This window comes from Pezoporus wallicus, unplaced genomic scaffold (genome assembly GCF_028554395.1).
Source record: "Pezoporus wallicus isolate ANWC-B61680 ecotype Strahan unplaced genomic scaffold, APGP_CSIRO_Pwel_v1 contig_6354, whole genome shotgun sequence".
Lineage (NCBI taxonomy): Eukaryota > Metazoa > Chordata > Aves > Psittaciformes > Psittacidae > Pezoporus > Pezoporus wallicus.
Window position 1 is genome coordinate 2,915,140 of NW_026638688.1, and position 24,599 is coordinate 2,939,738.

A 24,599-nucleotide genomic window follows, 5' to 3' on the forward strand; every position below is an offset into this window, starting at 1 on the left:
GAAAGCAGCAAGTCTTACTCTGGAGCCATGATAAAGCAGAAAACTGAACACAACATTTTGCTGTTTGAGACCTGGTTTTGGTGATGCTGCATGTAAAAGTAAAATAACCTCTTTTCCTGTTATTCACTACTCTCATGTTTATATATTTAAAGGCCACATAAATTCCTTTTGTCAAGTCATCACAGTGGGATCAATGCACAGAGGCTTTCCAGTGCACTGTTCCCTTCATCCCTTGAGCGCTACCTACACTCCTGTGTGCAGAGCTCTGCCCTTGCATAGACCAACACGCAGCTTGATGGATCCCCATCCTCTTTACCAAAAGATTCAGCTTCCCCAGTGCCAGTTTCCTTTCCTTGATCCTTGTGCTTTGCAAAAAAATATTCATCTTGTGTTTTTGCTACAGACCATTGATACAAACAACAGACAGCTCTGACGCTTACACTTAACCCTATGTGCCCCAGAAACCACAGGTCCATGCAGCCCTGATTCCTCATTGACAGCCACCTGTTGAACTCTGTCGGGCACTTCGTTATCCATTTAATGTATATTCTAATGTTACCGAATAGTGCTAATGTTTAATCAGCATGCTATTCAGTGTCAAGGCAAACACTTTACAAAAGTCTAAATGCACTGAATTTAGACAATTGTTTTTCGTCAACTAGACATGTAATATAATCAGAGAGTGAAAATTAGGTTTCTTTGATAAATTTTGTCATAAACCCATGTCTTTTAGACTACTTACTAATTTACTTTCACATCAGCTTTTGAATTACTCAACCCCAAAGCTAGCTAGCCTGCTTGAGTCTTTAGGAAATGCTTCCTCATAACAACCTTCTCTCTAAAATTGATAGACACATTTCATACAACCGAGTGAGCATTAGCTCATTCACAAGGCAGCTGCTTACTTTCAGGGAGACTGGACTGGATTTGCTTCTTTTTGGAAGGTTTCTGGGCTTTGATAGGACCACATGCCTAACGCAGGGGCACAGTGCCCTGTTCCTCTCAGTACCCCTTCACATCTGCCCTGCTTACAATGCCTCGCTAGCACTCCTAAGGCAAACAGACAAGCAAAAGCTCAGAAATAACTTTACCAAAAAGGAAAAAATGTGACTTTGGGGCATTTCTGCATGCACCTGGCAGCACACTGCTATAGCTGCACATGATTTAGGGCCTCAGATACATCTGCTCTTTAACTACATTAGTACAAAGCCAGAGTCATAACTTTATGGGCTGAAGGATGGTTGTATTTTGGAAGGGATCTAGCTGCCAAGAGGATTTTTGTGCCTGGTTTGTATGTAAGATTCATCCACAAAGGCAAACAGTTCTTTTTACCAAAATCCGCCCTTTCTACCAAAATCCACCATGTTTTTTGAAAGTATCTGTGAACCTCATTCCCTTTGCCCATTCCCCACTGTACTCCTTTAAACAAGTTAATATTGTCCTGCCAGAACTGCTGTTGCCTACCTCATCAAATAATAATGAAACCTTTAGGAGTTCAGTGGAGAGCTGTATGTTTTGCACATAAAGACCCAATGGCTTTTCAGTGCTCCTGCTGTTACTCAGATATGCAAAATGAAGCTGAGGCAGGAAATCAAGGTACAAAACCGAAGCCTTCATACTTCATGAGCACACTTCATTTGCTCTGCTGTCAGTTAACTCAAAACCCCAATGAAAAGGGGGGGGGGGGGAATCAAGACATAAAAGAAAAGGAGTAATTATATGCAAGCCACTAGACTTATTGCTTAGCTTTTGGCAAAATATTGACTCCTGAATGATCTTTTGTCAAATCTCATAAAAAGACAGCCTCCAGGTGATGAATCTTGCCACAGGCATTAAATGGGGTGCTGCTAGAAAAGGAGAAGAAGGGAAATGGAAAAGAAGGCTTAATTTCAATTAAGTAAACTACCTGTGTCTGCATTTGGTTACAGTTCTCGTGCTTTGGAAAAGTAGGATGCTTATGGGCTTGATTTTGGCTTGTTTAAAATATCCATGGCATTTGAAATGTCTTCTGTGCTGGGCTTGGTGGATCTGGTAAACGGCTGAACCAGGTCTGGTGCTCCCTGCAGTGAGCAGCCTCAAGAGCAGACCACTTAGATTCTAAGGACACTTGGCCAAAACCAGAGTTTGGAGCACAAACTTCCACTGAAGGCTCTGCTGTGACCCCCTCATACAGGAGCTGAGAGCACTTATTGATTTCAGGAGGGAGATGGATGAATGTGCAGCATCTCTATATCAGCAATCCAGACATTTTGGACTGGTTTTGCATGCTGACATTTCACTATGACCTGGGATTTTGCACAGGCTTTCACCCAACTATTGAAGCTGGAAAGGACAGGGCTATGAACAAGAGGAAAGCAGTGGGGAGGAGGAAGCAGAATGTATTTGTTATCTAAAGCAATAATTTATCATTTCCAGACAGTACAGCAGGATAAAGAGTCTCATGGATAAAGAATTGATTTGAGACTGGGAGAAATGGGTCTATCCCAGCCTCGGCTGCAGGTTTCCTGGCAGATTTTCAACCTCAAAAATAAAGACATAAAATGGGAAAAATACTCCCTGCCCCAGCTGTGGTCAGAGCAGTGGCCCATGCTGTACTGACAAGCTCTACTGCAAAGCCCCAGTTAAAGCCCCAAGGAAGAAATTTGTGTTATATAAAGTAACCTGGATTTTTCATCATTAAAAAAGTGCCACGAGCAATGCTGATATTCCACACAGAGTCTGCCATTTCCAGTTTCACTCTCATCACTAATCAGCATTAATTCAACATTAACTTAGGACTCGATTTTTTCACCCAGCTCATGCTGGCATCAGGCAATTCACCCAATAGGCTCTCCCTCAGACTCCTTTTTTCGGAAGTGATTTTTAAAAACCATTTTAAGTGATTTAAGAATACTCCTAAATGTCAGCTGCAGGCAAGAGAAGATAGTTATTGGTCTGGTTTTAGAAGGAATTTTTGGCTCAGTTTCTTCTTCCTACCCTGCTCATCACTGATGTATTTTTAAATGAATCCTAAAATACACACCAGGAAACTCTATTAAATAAAAATCATGAATGGCATGCAGACTGTGCTATTACTGTGCATAAGAAGATAACAAGACTCAAGAGACTGCCCTTTACATTCTGCTGCTCTTGCTAACTACAGATCTGGCCCAACAAATGCACACGTTCATGAAGAAGGGAGAGGTGACATGAGCCTTAAACAATATGTCTGGAAAGAGGCCGGTGGAATAAGAAATGGGAGAGATAATCAGAATGCCATGAGCTGTAGCTCTCTGTGCTCTCAATTAACTAAGTGATTGGACATGCACAATCAGAGATCCCAAACGCATCATTTGTAGGTTATCAGTGATATCAGACATCAGATGGAGCAGTGCTGGACTCCCCCTGCCAACAAACTGGAGGAAAGAATTAGAATTCTGAAAGCTTTTTACAGCCAGACTCTCACCTCAAGACACAATAAAAGAAAAGCTTTTAGATCATTCCTGGCAGAGGAGCTGGAAAGCTGCCATGCTCAGACAGAGTAACTATGGTAATCCATATCAGGTTGCAGAAATCATCTTTAGCATACAGTCTTCTAAGCCCTCCAAGAAGCTTTTTTCCTAATCCACTTAAAAATAAAAAATAAAGGGTGTTTCAAGGTCATACAGTACCAATAATGGGATCAAAGACACTGAATGGGAAACCGGTCAAGGGTACATGTTCCTGGGCACCAACTGCTGGCTCTGCAAGGAAGGAGAGCTCTGAACCAAGAGGCAGTAGCTGGGTAGGGGGCGGACATCCTTGTCTTGTGCTCTGCATTGCCAAGTGAGCTTGATCATCTATCATCTGCAAGGAAGACTGCAATTAAGATGCACTGCAGAAAACCTATGCTTAATTGCTTTGATTCTTAGGTGATTGAGAGCTGAATACACTACTGTGCCAAAATTACTGAACACAAAGGCCTTGATTCTGTTCTCTTCTGTGCCGGTATAAGTGATGCCCAGAGTTCGCCTTTGTGGGTATCTGAGGATTGCTGGAGCTTATTTATGTAGTCAGGCTCAGCCCTCAGTGACACTCCAACTCTATTTAAATATTTGGGGTTGCAGTGTGCCTGATGTGAAGGAATTTGATTCTATTGTTCACTTGAGCAGTATTAGGAGCATAGAAAATCAAATTCCATTATTTTATAATTAGTTCAAAATTAAGCTCTGCTACTTAAATCTCCATGCTACATGTAGCCCCAAGTTTTGCCCTGCTTCACCCTGCTGTGTGCATGCAGCAGCCTATGCTATCATCTGTTCCTCTTCATGATTATTCCTCAAGTATCTGACAGATCCCTGCACCTCTCAAAACACCCTTGATATTAAAGCCAAATGAGTATCATGTAGAGCTGGACTCAGAAAGGTTCAAGAAGAGTAAATGTGGTAGAGAAGCACGTGAAGGAAAAGGCAACATATGACCAATAAAGTCTTATGCATAGAAATCCCAAATGCCAGTAGTGCGAGGAAGACATACCAGACATCCTCAAGTCTCTGCTGCTTTACTTTGCTGCCTGCTGAGCCAGACACCAGCTTTCCCTCCCTGCAAAGATGACTGCGATGAGTCAAACACAATGTCAAAACTGAAACTGTTCCACATCAATCTCATACTGAAGGGCCAAAATCTCAGAGATCAGGCATCTATCACTGAATGCATGTTTACACATATTCTTTTCTTGGTTTTTGTGAGTACTTCAATTGACATTTTCCTCAGTTTTGGGGCATTTTTTTTTCTTTCCTTATATGCAAAATGATTGTACTTGCATGCACAAAGCAGCTGAATGCTTCTCTGGCTGGTCTGTTCATATGAATACAATACAGGGCAAACATCTGTGTTTTGGGAGAAAAAATAAACAGATGTCCAAAAAAAGCATGCAGGCAAAAAGCCTCAATAATGATAGACACAGCTTTGGAGATGCTTTGAAAATTAGGGCTAAAATACCAATTTCACTTCTTCTGTGTTGCAATGACAAGATGCTGAATTGCTATGATTTCAGTAGTCCATAGCTTAATTTTATTATGTTTGATCTAACAATGCTAAGTGTATTTCTTGGTATGTGTTAAACATTAAACTTATTATACATTAAGGTGGTTTTAGGTATTATCACGTGCCTGTAATTTGATATTAGAATTTAGATCATTATCCTCAATTCTCAGGTGCATTAGCTGGTGGAGTCCCTAACCTGCAATTTAGAATAGGAAAAATATAATTATGTGCAATCAGAGTCTCCAAGAAGAGGATCTTTTTTATGGGACTGCAGAGTTACAGGTGAAGGATACTCAGGTATGGCCTCCAAACAGGTCTGAAAATGTTGCTGGCAGCACCCAGGATACAGCAGGGACCAATAATATGAAGCTCAAGACATGCTGTGCATAGTGTCATTTTTGTCTGCTCATTTTTATCTCTGCTATGATTTCACACCATTTTCAGGAACACCACTCCAGTCCCTAACACTTGGTTTTGTGTGCTGTGTCTCTGCACCTGATCATGGGAAGGCAATGGTAATACAAGGGGCATTGGGAATGATGGTATCTGGGGTATCAGGAACGGTGATGATGAGGGAGGCAGCAGGAGAGTGGACTGGGAGCATCTTCCATGGCTGACCTGTCATGTGGCAGAGAGCAATGCCATGCTTTCTGATACCCTAGGAAAGGGTTTCATTCTCAAATGCAGTGTCCCCTTTGGTCTCATCTCTTCCAGGATCAACTGCTTCTGGGTACAAAGCAGCAAGAGGTACCAGTTTCAAATTGATATCTGCAAGTATTCAATTTGCACATGCAAAGTGGTGCTAGGCTTTGGGTCATATGTCCTTGATTTTTTTTTGCCCTCTCCTCAGACACATCTATTGACACAGGAAGAAACAGGATATGCAGTAATTTAGCCAATAAAAATATCTAATCAATCGAGTTCATAAATTAAGCCTGCAATGAAGGCAGATCACTGCTCTTCAACCATTTGCATAGCATGCTGGTGCCCTGCCTGGCTGGTTTTTAGTTTAGGAAGCATATTCCCAAGCAGTCACCCAGTGTACATATGTTGATTTTAACACACTGAAATATATCTTCAGAGGAGATGCTGGCATTTATGTATCTTTTATACATATTCCAGAGGATTATTTATTAGGTTCAAAACCGTTTCTTTTTTTCCTTCCCAGACAGAAATAATCAAGACAAACCACAGTGAATCTCAAGTTTTGCGGATACAAAAAAGAAACTTACAGCTCTCTTTTGGCGGGTAAAGCCAGCAATATCCTCCCATTCATATGACAAGGGCTGTTTCGTTGAGAAAAGCCTAACAAGACTTTTATAGTGTATTCTTTAGCTTTTTCCAGGGCACCTCACCCCTCTTTGCCCATGAAATGGCCATGCAGATCTTACTGAACAACAGCCCAACCCAGAGTGGATTTTGCCCACCCTTCTATCTATTGAAGCAAGTCTGGAGCCAGTAATGCCTCTTCCACTCCAAAAATCAGGCAGGCATGGAGTGTCAATGAATATTTAATTAATAAGTGATTACATAACTACTCTGCTAAACTGAGCATCCTTTGAGGAAATAACAACTAGGGAGTAAAAGCATGAATGAGACTCTGTCAGCTTTATGGATGTCTGCTGTTCGGGGGCATGGCTCCTTCAGCTGTGATGGAAGTAGATTATACTTAGGGGAAGAGATACAGGAGCTGATGCGCATGCTTTTTGTATGCACATTTTCCACCTGGAAAATGTCTGTGAAGATACGGTCTGCTACACTGTGTCTCTGGCACAGGAGGGAGAAACAGATGGAAAGATCGTCTGAAACCTTTTGTTCTCCATAGTTAATAACCTGGAGCTCTTCTAATATCTAACATGTGTAGGTTGGCTTCATCTCCATGTGCATGCTCTTCAGAGGAAAACCAACTACATTCACTGGTTGGCCAATATGATAATGTGTGGCTGTTTTACAAAAAGGATAAGCTCTTAAAACCATTGTGTCCTTTATGAAATGCTGTTTACAGCGCAATGTGACATTTTAGTGCCAGCAAAATTGGGAATGAAACCAGACACATTTTGACACAAGTTTAGAAATTGGGAAAACCTTTCTTTTTCTAAAACTCAAAACGTTGATCTGTTCTATCAATGACTGCAGTGCTTCTGAACAAAGACTTTTCCAACACATCGTCTCAGCGTCAAAATATAGCACAGGCCTTATTTGGAATTAAACAAAATCTTTAAATTGTCATTTTTCTCATGAAAGAAACATCCATTTCAGTCTAGCCAAGCAACAATACAACATTGCTGATGGAAGAAATTTCCTTCCTAGCCCCTGCAGAGTTTGTCGTGCACTTTGAAATGCATGATTTTATTATCCTTAATTTACCATGCAAAGGTATAAATAGCAGTGGCCATAAAATTATCCATTCCTTGTTAAAATGCAGCTGGAGTACACACCCTCCTTTGACAGTGGGTTCCAGAGGAGGACTTCACACTGTGTGAAGAATCGCACTCTTACTCCTGTTCACGAAGAGCGGATAACACCAACTGATGGAGGCGACTAGAGCATCGTTCGAGCTCTTGCCAAAATGAACCCTTCAGCAACTGAAACAAGTGCCTTTAGCTCCTACAAAGTCCTTATCTGACCTTGGAGCCTATGGCTGATGGCAATGAGACATAAACTCCCAAATGAAAATAAAATATTTTACCCTTCACCGCTAGAAGCTGCCATGGGAAGCCTGTCTTGTTCATTCAGTCTGCAGCTTGCAATTCCCTGTTCATAAGTCATCTTATGACTTAGAGGGAATACAGATTTTTCTTGGGACACTAAGACTCAAGGGAATTACCTGTAGTTAAACATCTGATTAATGGCTCATTAAGAATCAGCAACAGTGTTTATTCAGTCTCTGTCTGAGTGTGGTTTTGCAATTATGTGCTTTTGAGACTGCAGGTGTGTGAAATATAACCCAAATGGAAATATGATGGAAATGCAGTTTACATTTACTCAAGGGCTAGCTATTTTAGATTATAAATATAAAATAGAAAAGTGCAATTATTACTCTGCCCAGGGACTACCCAGACGCTCACTAGACTCTTTACAAACACATTAAACACTAAATTTCTGTCCTAAATAATTTATTCTAAGTGGCAGAGTATTCTATCCACCCTCATGCTATCTCTGATACATCTCTTGCTACCACTAGACACAAGACTTACTTGTAAAAGCCAGATTCATCATTGGATTACTCAGGTAGTAACCACTGCACCACAAATGGTCTGTGCTTCTCCGGGGGAACATTAGGGGAAGAGAGAGACTGACAGTGCTTGGCTGTATCCGTTTGCTAGGTTTCTGGCGATATATTAAAATCACACTATTTAATTCTGTTTAATGATGAATCATGCATTACCCTCATCCCATCCCCAGAGGACACAGAGTTTGGCCACTCTCCCCTGCATGTGCTGTGGCTCTGCCATTTGCTCCATCAGCTCCAGAGCAGCCACGAACATTGGGGCAGATGCACTTTTGACCATGCATCCAGCCAGCTAGCAACAGGTAACCAGTAATCATAAAATATGCAACCATAATGCTCTAGTTTTGAAGATGAAGCAAGGACTGGAGATCAGGAGGAGGGACAGGAGGCTGGTACCTGGTCAAATATTGTGACTCAAGAAGAGTTTCCCCACTGACTTCAGGTGGGACAAAACCCCTTCTGAAACAGTTCACTTTTCTTTGCTGTGGCTGCTGCTGTAAGCATCATGCCATTCCCAAAGCTGCTTCCTTTTTTCCAATTTGTTTTATGCTGTTGTTTTTTTAAAAGGTCATTTCAGAATTCCTCTGGGTCCCATAAAAGCCATGCTACCACCTTGCAGAAGTTCTCAGTGGTACCGTGCAACTAAATATTAGTCACAGGAGAATGGGAATGGATAGTCAAGCAGAAACAAACCTAAAGGCAATGAACCATCAAATGTAAAGAACGCAGGATGATGCTAACAGACAAAGGACTGTGCAGAGTCCCTAAATCCAAAGTGCATTTCTGAAATGGCAGTTTCTTTCAAGGGGAGTATTTCTAATAGTCTCTCTCCACTGCGAAAGGAAGGACCTATCTGTTTGCCATTGCTGACTGCCTAAAGTGCTTTATATTAGCCTAAAATAATGCAGTCAAGTGCTCGAGGCAGGATGGACACAGCCAGGCAATGCCTGGTGTCAGCTCCTGACTTGCTGCAGGTACAGTGCAGAGCTGGTGGGTACAGCCTGGCGCTGGAGGCTCCCCCACCTGAAGGCAGCAGTTGGATCTCCCCTGGCTTTGCCTTCTCTTCCCCAGGCTGTACAAACCCACAAATGTGTGCCCTGTCTTGGCTCATGGATAGGAGTAGCCTAGGAGAGACACTATGGATTGGTATCTCAGCATGAGCCAAGAGCTCCACATGTTTAGAGATGGACAGAGGAGCTCCCAGGCACTGACTATACTGAAGGTCCCACAACTTTGGGCTTAAAGTTGCCCAAAACCATTAAAAAAATATATATTTAATGTTGGGAAATCCACATGTTGGATAATCGATAAATGTTGGTCTGTGGTCAGTGTTGATTACTAAAACCATTTGCCGTTTTTTCTACTGAGTGCTTCTCACTCCAGTAGCCAGTTTCAGATCATGCTGTGACATCCTCCATGACATCCTCTGGTCCTCTGATGCCAGAAGCCTTCCTCAGTGTTAGTACTTGTAAGATCCCTCCTAACTAATGAGAAGGGAGAAGCTAATGAGATGGAACCACTTTTAGCCCATAGGCCAGAACTTCTAGAACCCAAACTATTTCTGTAATTCATTAGGGTTTTTTTTCAGAAGCATTTCTGAATTTGTCACATAGCACCACAAAAATGCTTTGTCTTTATTTCTTTATGTAGTGGTAATAACTGCATGAACTCCTTCTTCCCCAGTTCACAAACTCAAGGTTCCTATTTAATTTCTCAGCCACTGCAGTCAGCTCACATTGAGGTGTTTATTATTTCAAAGATACAGTCACCTCAGCCAGTAAGCATGACCTATTTTGTTCGTTCCTGGACCTCACATTTTCTGTGTTGTTCAAATGAGTCTCATTGCTCACTGGATCCAGATCACTCTGAGGAAGTGATTTATTATTTACTAATCTGCTCAGTTTTCTGTCATCTCTAATTTTTGTCATTAGTATTTTGATATTTTCTTCTAGATCATCAATAATGATGCTCTACAGCACCAAGGGAAAAACAGACTGCTGGGCAACTGAGGAGAAGCAGCCACACTGAATGTTGGTTCCCTGCTCCCAATTACTGTAATGCAGCAAAAATATCTGTAAAAGTAAAGTCCATTTTGAAGGCCTATTTTAAAAAGCTTTTGGAAAGCTTCCAAAATACAAAAAGGGAGACTTCTGCACTGTTGTCATAAAAACAAAACCTGAATCTGTTTTTTTGTTCGGCTGGTTTGTTTGAGGTTTTTTAACAGCCTTTTTTTAAGGAGAAAATACTTTTTAATTATGTCAGGGTTTTTAAGTCATGAAGGACAAAGACATAACAGAGGAGTTGTCCCATTATTGTTCTGTTAACTCTTTCCTATTGCTGGCATACATGCAAAAATCTGGGAGAAAATTCGCTTCATTAAACTGTCTCTCATCCTTTCAGATTTGAGGAGAGCCACTGTTCATTCTTAGCTGTGATTTCTAGCAAAATAAAGGAGGAAGGGAAAAAATATCTCTTCCACCCTTCCATTTTATTCTCTTTTTGAAGCTGTATGTTTAATAAGTTATAGCAATACGAAGTTTCAGAAGGCCAACTGTTTCCTTTAAGTTTGAACTACAATAGTTTCCTATTATAATTTGAATACTGGTTAGGCTTTTCAATCTGCTGCAGAAAGGCATTTAAGGATGTGCCAGATGTTAAACGTCAGTGCTATCGTCTTTTTTCCTTTAATAAAATAAATTACTACACAATGATAGTCCCCAGCCCATAGAGCTTTCACCAAACAGCAACCCAAGAAGTGAGTTTAGGGCACAGAGTTAGTGACAAAAACAGGAAGCAACATGTAATTCTTAACCAGTTTTGCACTGTGACTGTCTTCTGCTGCCTAGCCAAGATATTTGTAATGTACTTCTAGGAAAGACAAGCTTTGAAACAGCTTCAGAAGAAGACAAGGCTGAGAGAAGGATATGTTCATGCATTTGCTTGCAAGTGTTTTATCTTCGTGGGGTCCAAAAGCAAGTGCAGAGAATCAAGCTGTGAGCAGTCTAACTGAAACAACATATTTAATTTAGGTGTCTACTTGTACCCAGCTAAATCAGGGCTCCTGATGTTGGCTTGTTTCTCTAACTCTCATTTTTACTACAGGGACATGTTGAGTTGCTCAGCCATTTGCAGTTCTCTTTTGGCAGACAGCTTCTCAGTACACGAGATCTTTCTAAGATTGATACAGAGAAGGTCAAATGCTTTTCCTCAGCTGTGTGATTAATGCTATTCAAGGCTTTAAAAAATATATAACAAAAGGCAGTAATTGTCAAGGTTTAAGTGTATGTCTAGTGAATTCATTGCTACCTTTAGGAGACAGTTTGCCATACTTCTGATGGAGTAAGACAGTCTTGTAAACAAAAGAAACAGTATTGAATATAACCAGAAAAGAATGAGGCTTTTGTTCCCAGTGTCCCGTAAAATCTCTCTTTCTCCCTCCTGGGTATAGGAATACTTATCAATCCTATGTTTGAATTCTACTCATTAAATACTGGAAAATAGAATAACTTCACAGAACTAAAACCTGTTTTTAAAGGAGCGAGAGGTTCAATTCCAGAATTCACTAATAGCATCATTAAAATTAGAGTCCGTTTCCCAGGCTCTAGCCTGCAGTCCCAAAGGGCAAGGACAGTGCTGCACTCAGCCTTAGCTGGTGAAGGCTCATCGTTCCATGGCCAGGGGAGTCTGTCCCTTGGAAGCCCTTCTCCATTTCTTTCATCTAAAAGCCTTAGCCAGGAATCTGAGGTCTCTTCATTGTCACAACATACAGAACAGACCTGCCCTTCATTTCAGGGTTTCAAATCAAAAAAGAAACTGCAACCAGTGCTCTAATTAGCAGCTCTGCTGACTTCTTCTGGACTGTGAAGGATTGAGGAGTCACAGGCAACCTTTGATTTAAAATCAAGAGGGTTACAGCCTGGCCTTCCTTTGAGAAACAGTGATTTCTGCACTCTAGTACTCATTTGGAAGGAAGCTCTTGCCACCATGCATACACTTTATTAAAAGCCAGAACATTTTAATAGATGAGAAGTTATACCCAGATGTTCAGTTTCACCCCTTCTTTCTCTATGCCCACCAGAGATCTGTGGGGAAGGGGCAGCAATGCATCTGCCATGCTGTTTGCCCAGTTCACTGTGAGGAAGTTTTATGTAGAGCAAAGCCAATGCTGAGGTGAAGGTTACTTTGCTGGTTATATAAAGGCTTGGGTGGTTTGGGTTTGAGGTTGGGGTTTCTTTGACTCCTCTGTTACCAAGGTTTTTATAAATTCCACAATAGGCCCAAATTAGCCCAGCCCTCCACTGAGTGCCTTGCAGCGTCTGTGAGAGCAATTAAGAAGCACTATTCCCAAAGCTGTCTTCTCCTCAATTATGTCGGCAAACAAAGAGGCGTGCCTGTGTAAGACCCTCTCTATTAAACAAACCAGGCCTACTTATTTTCTCTTTGATCAGGGGAATGAAGTCAGCAGGGAACACGGAATGCAAAGCAGCGTGTTCTCTCTTGGACTTCTGAAGTTCACAAACAAAAAAGAGAGAAAGAAGAAAATCACATCGTGCAACTAGAAACGTAACCCATCCTTCTTGCAGAGCACCAGGTACATCAAGTACCACACAGGAGAGTGGGGCCTCAGGTTCCTGGAACTGGAAACTGGGTGGCTGTTACAGTCAGCATAACAAAAATCAAAGAGACATTTCCACTGGGCATTTACCTTTTGAAATGCCTCCTTTTTCAAAGGAGCTCATAACAGGATGGTCTATTTTATGTATCCCATTCTGTTTCAGATGTGGCAAGAGATAATCATTAATTGCTGTGCCTCTGCCTCATCACTGAAGAAAGCACATGAAAGCCAAGGAATTAGGATAACTTGAATTGTGCTATTCTTTTTATTGGTGTATTTATATAGTTTATATATAAATAGAGAAAGACTGTGGTCAATAAACAGTATATTCTTTCAGATTTCAGTAATTTCAGTAATTAGCACTTTCTTTGGGTTAGGGCTTTGTTGGTTGAGCTTTTTTGGGCAAAGGCTTTTGGCTGATCTTTTCTGCTGAGGCGGAATAAATGTTGCCTCACATCACAGACCCCCCATCACCTCTGCAGTCTCTGCATTGCTCAGCTAATGAAACATTCAGCAGTGTCTGGGCAGGGAGGGTTACTATCAAACTCTCCCTACTGGGAGGTAAAGTATATCACAGGGTTTTTTAAATCAGAAACACAGCATCTGTATTAGCTATTTTGACATCACTCTTAAAACATACTCAGTGTTGCATGTAACAACCTAGAAGACAAGAGCTATGCTAGCTCCTCAGGGTCCCTAGGAAGCAATCTCAGGGGTTACAGTAGCTCCAGCAAAGCTGTACCACATGGAAAACCTGCACATAATCAGCTGGGAAACTTCTCAGCAGGATGAATGAGCAGGGGACTTGTTCAGGGGATTATTGTTTTTAACATAGACGGAATGTTTGGAAAAGCAGTGGATGCACAACAACGGAAACAGAAGCCACTTCCTCATCTGCAGATGTATGTCTTGGTGCATGCAGAGGTACCGACGGCTGGCAAGACAGCAAGCTGAGATTATAGCTCTTTATGTAAAAACTTGCTCGACCATTACTTCATTTTATTCTGCTATTTATTACTGGTTTCATCTGCTTATAAATTAGGACAGTAAGTTGTCTGGGGCTCTTAATGGCACATTTGACTGCTGCTCTGAAAGATCGTCTGTACAGTCAACAAAATAATATTAATGGGTCATTACTCCAGTAAAGCAAACCACAGAATGATAGCAGCGGTAGCATTAACAGGATGGTGATAATGAACTCTTAGAATTTCCCTAGTGCCTGGTATCAAAACACTTTCCAAAAGAGACCGGTATCTTTTACCCCATTTTACACCTGGGGAAACTGAGAAAAGGATCAATACCTGGATTATCAAACAGCAACACAAGCGGATGTTTGAGGCTCAGAAAGTGAAGTTGATATCTTTTGTCACAGGTCACATTCTAGAGTTTTTCATTTACCATCACCTTCTTTTTTTTTTAGTCTGAGCCTCTGCCAGCTCAGAAGGAGACTTCTCTGAAGGAGGGGGAAAGTCTGTGGTTCCCCATTGCCATCCTCATGTCACACCCATTTGCTACCTCATGCCCATAGTCTTTCAGCTGTCTAGAATTATCCTTCATCCCTAGAAGAGCTCATTTCCTAAACGCATGCTGTGTATGCTGAGGACTTTTTAGGGCTTGCCTGGATGGAGATATGTGGGAAAACTAATCCAAAAATCCTCTGTGAACTTGCTCAGAATCAAGGTAGCCTCAAGTGATTTAAGCTAAGCTAATGAAGGCCTGACTGAGCCTATCTGCACAAAGGTTTCGGTGCCGTTTGAATCATCCACTTTATCATATCCTTAATTATGGATCAACAGCATTATAGACAAACTCTCTAAATAAAGGAGAAACACCAGAAGGACAACAGGATGTGGGTAACTGTCAAGAAGCATTTTCCTAGCAACTACTCTACAAAAGCCAAATCTTACAGTCCTGACCAAGGAAGACAAGCAGAGCCTGCGCTGATGTCCTAAAACTCCATCATCACCATGCTGAGCATGAAAAGGTGTTATGTGTTCTTTTGACCATCAGACTTGTGACCACTTTTCATTTGAGGAGACTTGCAAACATCTGTTTGAGAACTGCTTTTTGAGCAATCATTCAGGACCCTCAGCTTTCACTGAAAGATATCTCTGACCCTTGAGGCTGGAGAGAAGCACCTGAAAATGTAACTCCCCAGGGACTCAAAAGACAAATGAAGTCAGATTCCGCACTATTCTTTTGACCTTTTCTTAATGTTTCATGAATTTTAGACCAGTCTCAGCATGGTTATTCAGGACCCAGAGCCCCCTTTCCAGTGGTGGAAGACAGGGTTCAGTAGCACATTCCCAGGAAGAAGCCCACCCTCCTGGAGACCTTCTTCTCCCAGGGGGATGGAACTGAGCTTGCACCAGCCATACTTCAAACAATTTAAAAGCTCGGTTTTTCTGCTAATCTGCTCCATTTGAAGTATTTCTCCAAGTCAGTGCTGGAAGCAGACCAATGCCTTGGAGAAATACTTCAGTTGCTCCCAGCTTTGGAACTTAGGCATCATTTTTGATCTGCCCTGCATGCTCTCACTAGATCAATGTATCATCACACCAGTTCCCTCTGCTGAAACAGGGCCATCATTCTCCCTGCACAGCTAAATGCCTCACCTAGGCTCTCATCATCTTATAGCACAGATCAACTCTAATTTTCTCTTCTAATACAGAAAACTGCCATTTTGCTCTCCTTGTATCATTTGAGAACACCACTGTAAAGACAATTTTTTTTAGCTTCACTTCAGACTATGCCCTTCCCTTCTACATAGCCCTCCTCTCACCTTCCTTCAGTGGCCACATCAAACCTAAGCTGCTTGGTCAGTATTTTCAAGGCACTTCACAACTTACCTCTGCCTTACCCACCATGTCTCACAGAATTTCAAGAGATCAGCTCTCACCTTCAATCAGCCCCAGTGCCAGATGGAAACAGACCCAAATCCTTCCCTTCCCCAACAAATCCTTTCTCCCTGCTTCAAATCCCCCCTCTCCCACTCCTTAATACAGCTAACTAACATGAAACAGCAATTCCTCCCTTCTGTGCCAGAGACTCTGGCAGATGGCACCGCCCTGTTTATTACAGGATAATCCTTTTTTAAAAGGAGATAAAGGAAAAGAAATACACAGAAAGTTCAATGAGGACTTTGAAATGGAGTTCCCGCATCTTTACACAGACTGGAAGTCATCCCTGGGATCACCAAGTGCAGTCCCTGCCATCATATGAGCCGCATTGTATTATCTCTCTGTAACTTTACTGCGGCTTAAAAGTAGTTGGGGTTTTGTTTTTTGACATTCCTACCAAGAAGCTGTTCCAGCCTACCTGTCCTAATGGCTAGAAAACTCCTTGTGATTTCTAGGGTGAGCTTATTCATGTCCCTTTGTTCTTGTGATAACATTGTTCTCCAGTGCAAATAGTCCTTTTTCTTCCCTAATGTTTTTACAGGCAGTAATCATAACCCTGCTAAGCCTTCATTTTGCTGTCAACAAGCCATGCTCCTTAGCTTTCTTTTGTAAATTGGGCTCTCCCTTCTACTGATCTCTGTAACACCCCCCATCTGCATCTGTCCCTGTTTTAACTCACAGGTTTTGAGCATAGATATTCCACAAACGGCTATATCAAGCAAGGATGTTAACAGCCCCTTATCTATACAGCCCATACTTTTCCTAATGTAGAATTTGTCCTTTTCACAAATCATCACAACACTGGCCACAAAAAATTTGTCCAAAAATGCTGATTCTGTAGAGCTGATGTCAGACTAAAAGGCCTGTTCACACTGCTCTCCCTATTTCTCTTCCTTTCTTGAATACAGACACTGTGTTTGCTATTCTTCAGTCACACAGTGCCACCCTTGAGTTGATAGATTTATTAAAAACTCTTACTACCAGATTTGCAATTTCACACATCAATTCTTCCAGAACTCTAGGACCAAAAGTTTACACTCCACACACACACTCTCCCCCCTACTTGTGGTATGGAAAACTTTAAGCTTTTATTCCACTTATGGTAAGGCAAACTCTGTTCCCTCACACTTCTTCCCATTAGCCACTGCAATTTTACCCCTCTGCAAACTGTTTACCTTGAATTTCTGTGTACACATATTGAGATACAGTCCCCAATACAGTGAGTGATGATTCTATGCCTACAGTGAAAGTGTGATATTCGATTTGTGCTGAAATGGTAAGAAATACATAGGATATATTGATCAGTTCAGAAACTTAGCAGGAGTATTAAGATGAACAAATATGTTTCAAAACCATCTTTGTAATGCTTGAGGTAGAATAAGCATCATATATTGACTTGGTCGTTAAAACAAAATCTCTCCCAGGATTTGAGTGCATTTCTGCAATAAAAAGAGAACAGTGCTTGTGGCAGCCACAGCCTCAGTAATTGCCTGGGGACCTCGTGCGAAACTGAAGCCCAAAAGATGAAGGGAAGAGGGAATACCGCTGGAAAAAAAAAAAAGGCAAAAACAAATATTGCAAGACACCTGAGGAGCTATTTCACAGCTACAGAAAAAAATGCTGTGTGGTTTATTTAACAACAGCATCCTAACACTCTTGCTTTCAATGAAATCAATGGAGAGCACCAGAAGAGTCCATTAGCATCACAGTCAGCTGCTGTGCTATGGATTTGCTCTCTGATATCCACTGGAGCCCTCAAATTCCCTAGTGCAGCCCTCTTTAAGTCTGTCTGACATGGGGCCCACAGCTAAACACTTCAGGCTCCCTCCAGATAAGGCTTAACTCAAAGCTCTGTAGCTGGTGAAACTACTCAGCTGTGGGGCCCAAGAGGAGCAGGACATCCAGTATGTGTCTTGGCAGAAGTCCTGAGAGGCATTCAGGGGAGCACAGGCAGACACAAGGAAGGGCGTGGAGGAGGAAGCATTTAAAATGCAAGTGATGCGAGCATGTGGGGTACCAAGAGAATCGATTCAGCTGCTGCTTCTTATTTCACCCTGGGCAAATCACTCCATAAGCTGACACCCAGCCGGTCTAGGTGCAAAACACAGATTACATCTTTTCCCTGCTTCTCCCTCAAAGCATAAATACATGAAGCTGGAGTTACAGCAGCCAAACAAGTCCAAACACCAGGCAGAAGGAGCAAGCTGGCCAGCCCTGGACCGGGGATGGCATGCTGCTGCTAAGCAACGCGCAGGCACAACCCGCAGCCGTGCGATGGAAAACCAATCAAGGCAGCATCTTGGTCCCCTTACATTAGATGTCAGTTTACAAATAGAAGCGACAGATCACAAACCATTCCCTTCTGTACCCATGTGGTCTCATCCTGAAGCCACCTCCCTGCACCCTGCTTGTGCAAGCTGATTCTTCATGCCCTGGAAGCGCACCTCTGCTAAATCACTCCCCAAGTCTCCAAAGTACAATTTTGGTTTATAGCTGCTGTCAAACCAAAATGTTTCCTGTTAATTTCTTACAAGCTATTCCACTGTCTGCTTCGCTCCTATTTGATATTTACTCCCCTGTCAAATGTGTATTTATTTGCTAACATTTTTATTAAATTAGACTGCAATAAATCTGCCTGCATTTATGTTTATATCCTTTCATGCTCAAGTATGCAAAGAACCCCAAAGCAAGCTACATACATTAAATGTGTGGTCAAGTGCTCATAAACATTTCACACAGGGTAAATAAAGTCAAAGTACTGGTAATCAAAAATGATAATGACCCAACCTGGCCTGGCTGGAAGGAGACCACTGGAAGCAATGTTTTTGTTGGAGTGGGCATCTTTTCTCTCCTGAGAAGAAAGGGAAGACTCTGGCAACAGCCCCACTTCCAGACTGTAAAAATTCACGTTTGTCACTTTCTTTTTAGGCAGGACAGAGAATTTCCTGAGCCCCAGTGTCAGCAGATTTTATTTTCAGAGCAAAGAATAGCTTTTAAACGGTTGCACGTTATAAAATGTTGCTGTAAGATGCAATATAGATGAAATTCCAGTATGCTGTTAGTGGTCAAATGCCACCCAGCTCTTAATGGAGAATTTAAACCCAACTTTAGCTTGCCAAGAACTGGGTAAATACAAGGTGCATGGGAAAAATGAGGCATAAAGGGGGTGATTTGCCTGATGTCACCCATCAAGCTGTCACCAGACAGGAATAAGGATCAGATCAGATAAATGCCATCTGGAAAAACTCGAGGGACCAGATCAGCTGTCTCACATCTGTGTCATTTGAAGCTTTTCCCTGAATCTTCTACGCAAAAAGAGCTTTTTTTGTGCAGCATCTTTTTATCACAGTTGCAATAAGGAGGAGAATAAGTTAAAAATTCCCAGCAGCAAGGTCACTCAAGGTTGAGGCTTTTCCCCAGCTCTCTCCTGCTGTCCCTTGTTGTGTCAGTCACAACTGATATTATGCAGCACACGTGCCCTGCAATTCATAGGCGTAGTGGTGGCATGCTAAAGAGGGTCCTCACGCCTTATTCCTCCCTCCATGCCATTCACACTGATCTTGATAAAAGGACCACAGAGAAATACAGAGCAGCTCCTCCAACTTCAGAGGACTTGGAACACAGGAAATTTTTGCTAAATTACAATGTCTTGAAATTGGCAAAAGCGCACTGATTATGTCTCATTGTGACTGTGATGTCCTTGGCGATGGAGCTGCGAGACCACAAAGTGAATATAATGCTCCTATATGTGACTCTAATGACTGATGATGCTCTGCTGCGGGTAGCAATTTTGAAATAACCGAGAATGACAACACAGAATATTGCCTTTGTCTTTTTTGCTTCAGAAGAACTTTACGTGTAACTAAGGAGTACAAACACAGTAGTGCCAGCTACACATGCTGCTAATAGGGAGATCTGCAGCCCCATCAAGTCTGTTGTGTTAACCTTCCCTCTATATAGTCCTGCAGGGTAGGCTGGGCTCATGAGGTGGTGAAAGGTGGGTGCTCACTCATGAGCAGGACGTTCTCATGTGCAGGACACAGGGACAGCCGACAAGTGCTGCAGAGCACAGGACCAAATTATTAAACTAAATTGTGCAGCATTTTTAAATGTGCTTTCCTCACTCTGGTTGCTTCCTGTCATTTTAGGTAGCCTAAAGGAGCAATCTCACTGAATAAAACAAGTGCTGACCCTGCAGACGGATGAACTGAATGCTTTGGTGACATGCAGTGAAGGCAGTTACGCTGTCTTCAAGACCTGACCTAGTATCGTAGTTTGCCAACCCCTTGCATCACAGAGAATTGCTCAGAAGCATACCTTGTGTTTTGTGACCCTACTCAGAGTCAGCATATGCACAGGGGACACAACACAGAGTGTCCCACACTAGACAGGGATGACGGAGTCCCACTCCTTCCTTAACTACCATCTTACAGAGCACGAAGAACTTTGGTACAGAGAAATGCATCTGTCAGTCAAATGGAAAACACCGTGTATCAGCAATCATCATGTGGATAGGAGAGGTGAAGAATAAATCACAGAGGGAGGCTGAATGCAGATCCCCCTGCCAATGTCTTCCTTGGGGATATCCAGGTCTCTGAGCCTGACCCTCCTACACCTATCCCACAAGGAGACCTGCAGACATGAGCCCTCACTAGCAAGAGCAGCCTGCAGATCCAGCCAGACTGTGGGAGCCCCGAGCGCTGCAGGAGGTGGGACCGAGCACACTGACCATTACACACGAGCTGACTACGTTGATTTTCACACACTGTCTGAACAGACTAATTTAAACTCGTGCAGGTCAGTCTCCAGAGACTGAAGACTGACATAAGAGGGGCACAGAAATCTATTTCTGATCTGCCAGAACAGCAGATTGGTCCTGAGAAAGCCAAGTGCTGTGCTGGCAGTGCATTACTGTTTGCCTTTAAGGGATGGGAAAATTGGAAAAGAGATCAGTTAACTTCAAGATAACACAGTGATTTGAGAAGTGCCACCACGAAGCCTTTGCTTTGATGGTCACCTGGCCTTCTGAAGATATTGGTCACTGACAAATTTTGTTTTAATCCATCCTAAAGGATTTTAAAGCCAAGATATTGTCCTGAAAATGAGATCCTTGCTCAAAACCCCCACGCAGACTTGATTACCATGGTGGACTTTTTGTTCTGGCAGTCGTGGCTTATTATGCTTCTCCCCACCCATTACTGCAAGAGCCAATGAAGAACAGAAATGTAATGAAAAGCCTGACTAAATCCTTATGAAAATCTTTCCCTATGAAGACAGCAAATCAGTGCCCACAGCATCTAATCTCCTCCAGGTCATGAACTCACAGTGAAAATGATGCACAGTGAAAATGATGTTTCCCTGAAACCTCAGGAACAAATTTAGGTGGGATACAGAAATATGTGTCCTGTCCTACCCAGCAGATGGAGATGATTTTTTGCATGGAAATTTGCTTCTACGAAAGTGAATGGTTGTCCCAGCTTCTCCGTCCTCAGGCCTGCTTTTGTGTTTCAAATGAGAAGTTTTTGCATTCTTTCCTGCAACTGAGCATTGTTTTTCCTCAGGAGCACTGGGGAACAATTAAAGCAACGGGGAAATGGTAAAAATAACACAAACCCAGCATATTCCTCATGACACTGACAGCCAGAATGCTGTTTAGTATGGCAGAGAGCAGAAACAATAACACATTTAATAACCAAACAGGTGAGCATGGTCTGTACTTTAAACCACTAGCAACCATGCTCTTTGATAGAAGTATTTCAGAAAGTCAGAATACCTCCACAGCCCTGTGAACACACTTAACAACACTCGGTAATCTGGCATTTGGGATGACAATCACTGCTGCGCTGGTTGGGATACAGTTCATTTCCTTCATAGAAGCTACTATGGGGCTGAAAACAGTGTCAACAATGCAGAGATGTTTTCATTACTGCTGAGCAGTGCTTACATAGAGGCAAGGCCTTTTCTGCTCCTCACCCCACCAGCGAGAAGGCTGGAGGTACACAAGGAGCTGGGAAGAGACAGCCAGGACAGATGACCCCAACTGACCCAAGGGATATCCCATACCATAGGGTGTCATGCTCAGCACATAAACCTGGGGGAAGAAGAAAGAAAGGGAGGATGTTCAGTGTGATGGCATTTGTATTCCATGTAACCATTATGCATGATGGATCCCTGCTTTTCTAGAGATGGCTGAACATCTGCCTGCAATGGGAATTGGTGGATGAAATGGTTTGCTTTGTTTGCATGTGCAGCTTTTGCTTTACCTATTAAACTGCCTTTATCTCAACCCAAGAGTTTTCTCACTTTCCCTCTTCTAACTCTCTCCCCCATGCCATCAGGGGGCAGAGAGTGAGCTGCTGAGTTGCCAGCTGGGGTTAAACTGCAACAACCATATTTTTTATACAGTTCCATTTGTGACAGCACTGCAATGAAAAAACATTTAAAGATTGCTAAGTTAAAATATGTGTTTTCCCAGTGGTAATTAGTACAAGAAAATCAATCTAAATGTATTAGTTTGCATTGGCTTTTTCATTCTCTTCCTGTATTTTTGTATTTCACAGTCACAATAATTGTAGCCCTTATGAACAATTATGTAAAATTATGTAAAATGCAATATGATCAAGGTATTAGACTATTATTATCCCAGCTGCAAATGAATGAATCATTACTACAGAGAACCTGAAAACACCAGAATTTTCTGTCAGTTTGAGTTTAGAGGACTTTTTTTTTTTTTTGTCTTCTGGATGTTCATGACAATTAAATCATATCTCAATAAACAGAAAAGGAAAAAAATCCAGCACAGTTATTATGAGTCCTCATTAGGAAGCAAGAGTGGCTTTGTGAGTTGTGCTTGTTTTGCCACTTAGTTAATTGACTCTTCCTTAACTGGAGAGTCCTTTCTGAAGCATGCATGCAGGCTGGGATGGATGTGCGGGGTGTCTGGTAGACTGGAAGAGGACTTGGCTTGATGTTTACTGAGCTACCTGTTGAATGCAGGACAGTTGTTACAGATAGCTCACAAATGATGGAAGGATCCTGAAGAACTTTAGATCTGAATGAAGACAGGAATTTCCCTCTCTGCTTGAGCCTGTTGCTTTGCTTCCTGGGGTGCAATGATACATGTTTATTCTTGGGCATAAAAAATAGGATTTTTATATATATATATGTTTGTGTGTATAAACTCCCCATATTTTAAAAATGGGCCTCCTTTTTAGGAAAAGTCACCAAATGTATTAACACAAAGCTACATCCTGGTGCTGCAACCTCACCTTAAAATCAATGGGACCACAGACAGAAGAGGAATCTCAGCATCACTGGTTAGATCCAGGAATGTGCATTAATTTCCCTCTGTGCTGAAGAATAACTATTCCCAATGAATTTAGAGGAGTTATACTAGTCTGCTGGGGGAAGGAACACCACGACCTTTTTCTTTCTCTTCTGTTTCCTATGGATGTGCATGGTGATTTGAATGTAAGACAAAACTCCAGAGATTGCTCAGGAAATTCTCATATAATCCACTCTAAACTCCTAAATCTTACAAGAACCATGAAGATCATATTACAGTGTTACAGAAAATAATACAGCCTTGAATTTAGGGAGGAAAGTCATAGATAAAAATGTGGCTGAACCATGCTGTATGAAGATTACATGCCGTTAACTTTTTTCCTGAGAAGAAGGGGAAACAGAACAGAGATAAAGTACTAACAAATATTTGAAGAGTCTGATGTATTGAAAATTGAATAACCACTATGAATTAGTCAAAAAAAAAGAAAGACAATTATTCCTATACAGGTCAAAAAATAGATAAAGCTTGCCTTCGACAGTAAAGCTAGTGAGCTGAACTTATCTTTCAATCCATTGCTCCTATAGCACATCCCTCTTCTTCCTCCTGAACCTACCTGCAGTAAGTTGCATGGATTTGCTAACACTATGCATTTCCATCCAACACCTGTGTCACAAAAACTGGATAATTACTTCATTTAATAAACTGGACCGGTAATAACAACAAATGAAGTGAGAAAGAAAGAAAGAAATGAGACAATAATTCACCAAGGAAAGGACACCACAAATGTTTCCCTTCTTTAGCTCATAATACAGCAGTCAGTCCCTAATAGGCTGTTATGGAGGGGGGAGGCTTTTAAAGGCAATTGCAGGAAAAAACTAATGCCTCTTCTTCCCATTCACAGAATCAGGCACTGATGCTTTCAATGATAAACACAGGGCTGACAGAAGGACCCAAACAATCCTTTAATCTAAAGGCAGAACACTCCCTGTCTACATCTGGAGGAGAAAGGCACCTCCAGTTTTAGGCTATTATGTACAGGGAACAGGGATAGCGCTGCTTTGTATCTGGAGCCTGGATGCAGAGGCCCAAGTCTGCAGCAAATATGTAACTGGCAAAGCCAAGCCTGTTAAACTTCAGCTCAGCATTAATAAACGCAAAGGAAAGCTATTTACCTAATTGTCTGGAAAAACCTGTGCCCCCCATTTGCAAGAATGAGACAGTATTAATTGTCACTCAGTAGCACAAGGTGGTTGGTTAAGAGCCTTGTTGTGCTTTATTTTTCCCTTGGATAAGAAACAAAAATATAATTGTGTGCAGGGGGGAAGAAGTGAACATAACATGAAGTGAAATGCTAATGTTATTTCATTAAATGATTTGTGGAGAATGAGATAAGAGATCGACACTGTCAAAGAATAATTTCTTTAAATACCTTGTGCTCAAGATTCCCCTCCAGGCAACTTTTCATCTTTCTTCATTAAAAAATAGCATTAAATTTTATTAAAAAGTCCCAATTAAACTGGCAACTTGCTTCAAAGAGCATGCAGGCTTAGGGGGATATGTTAA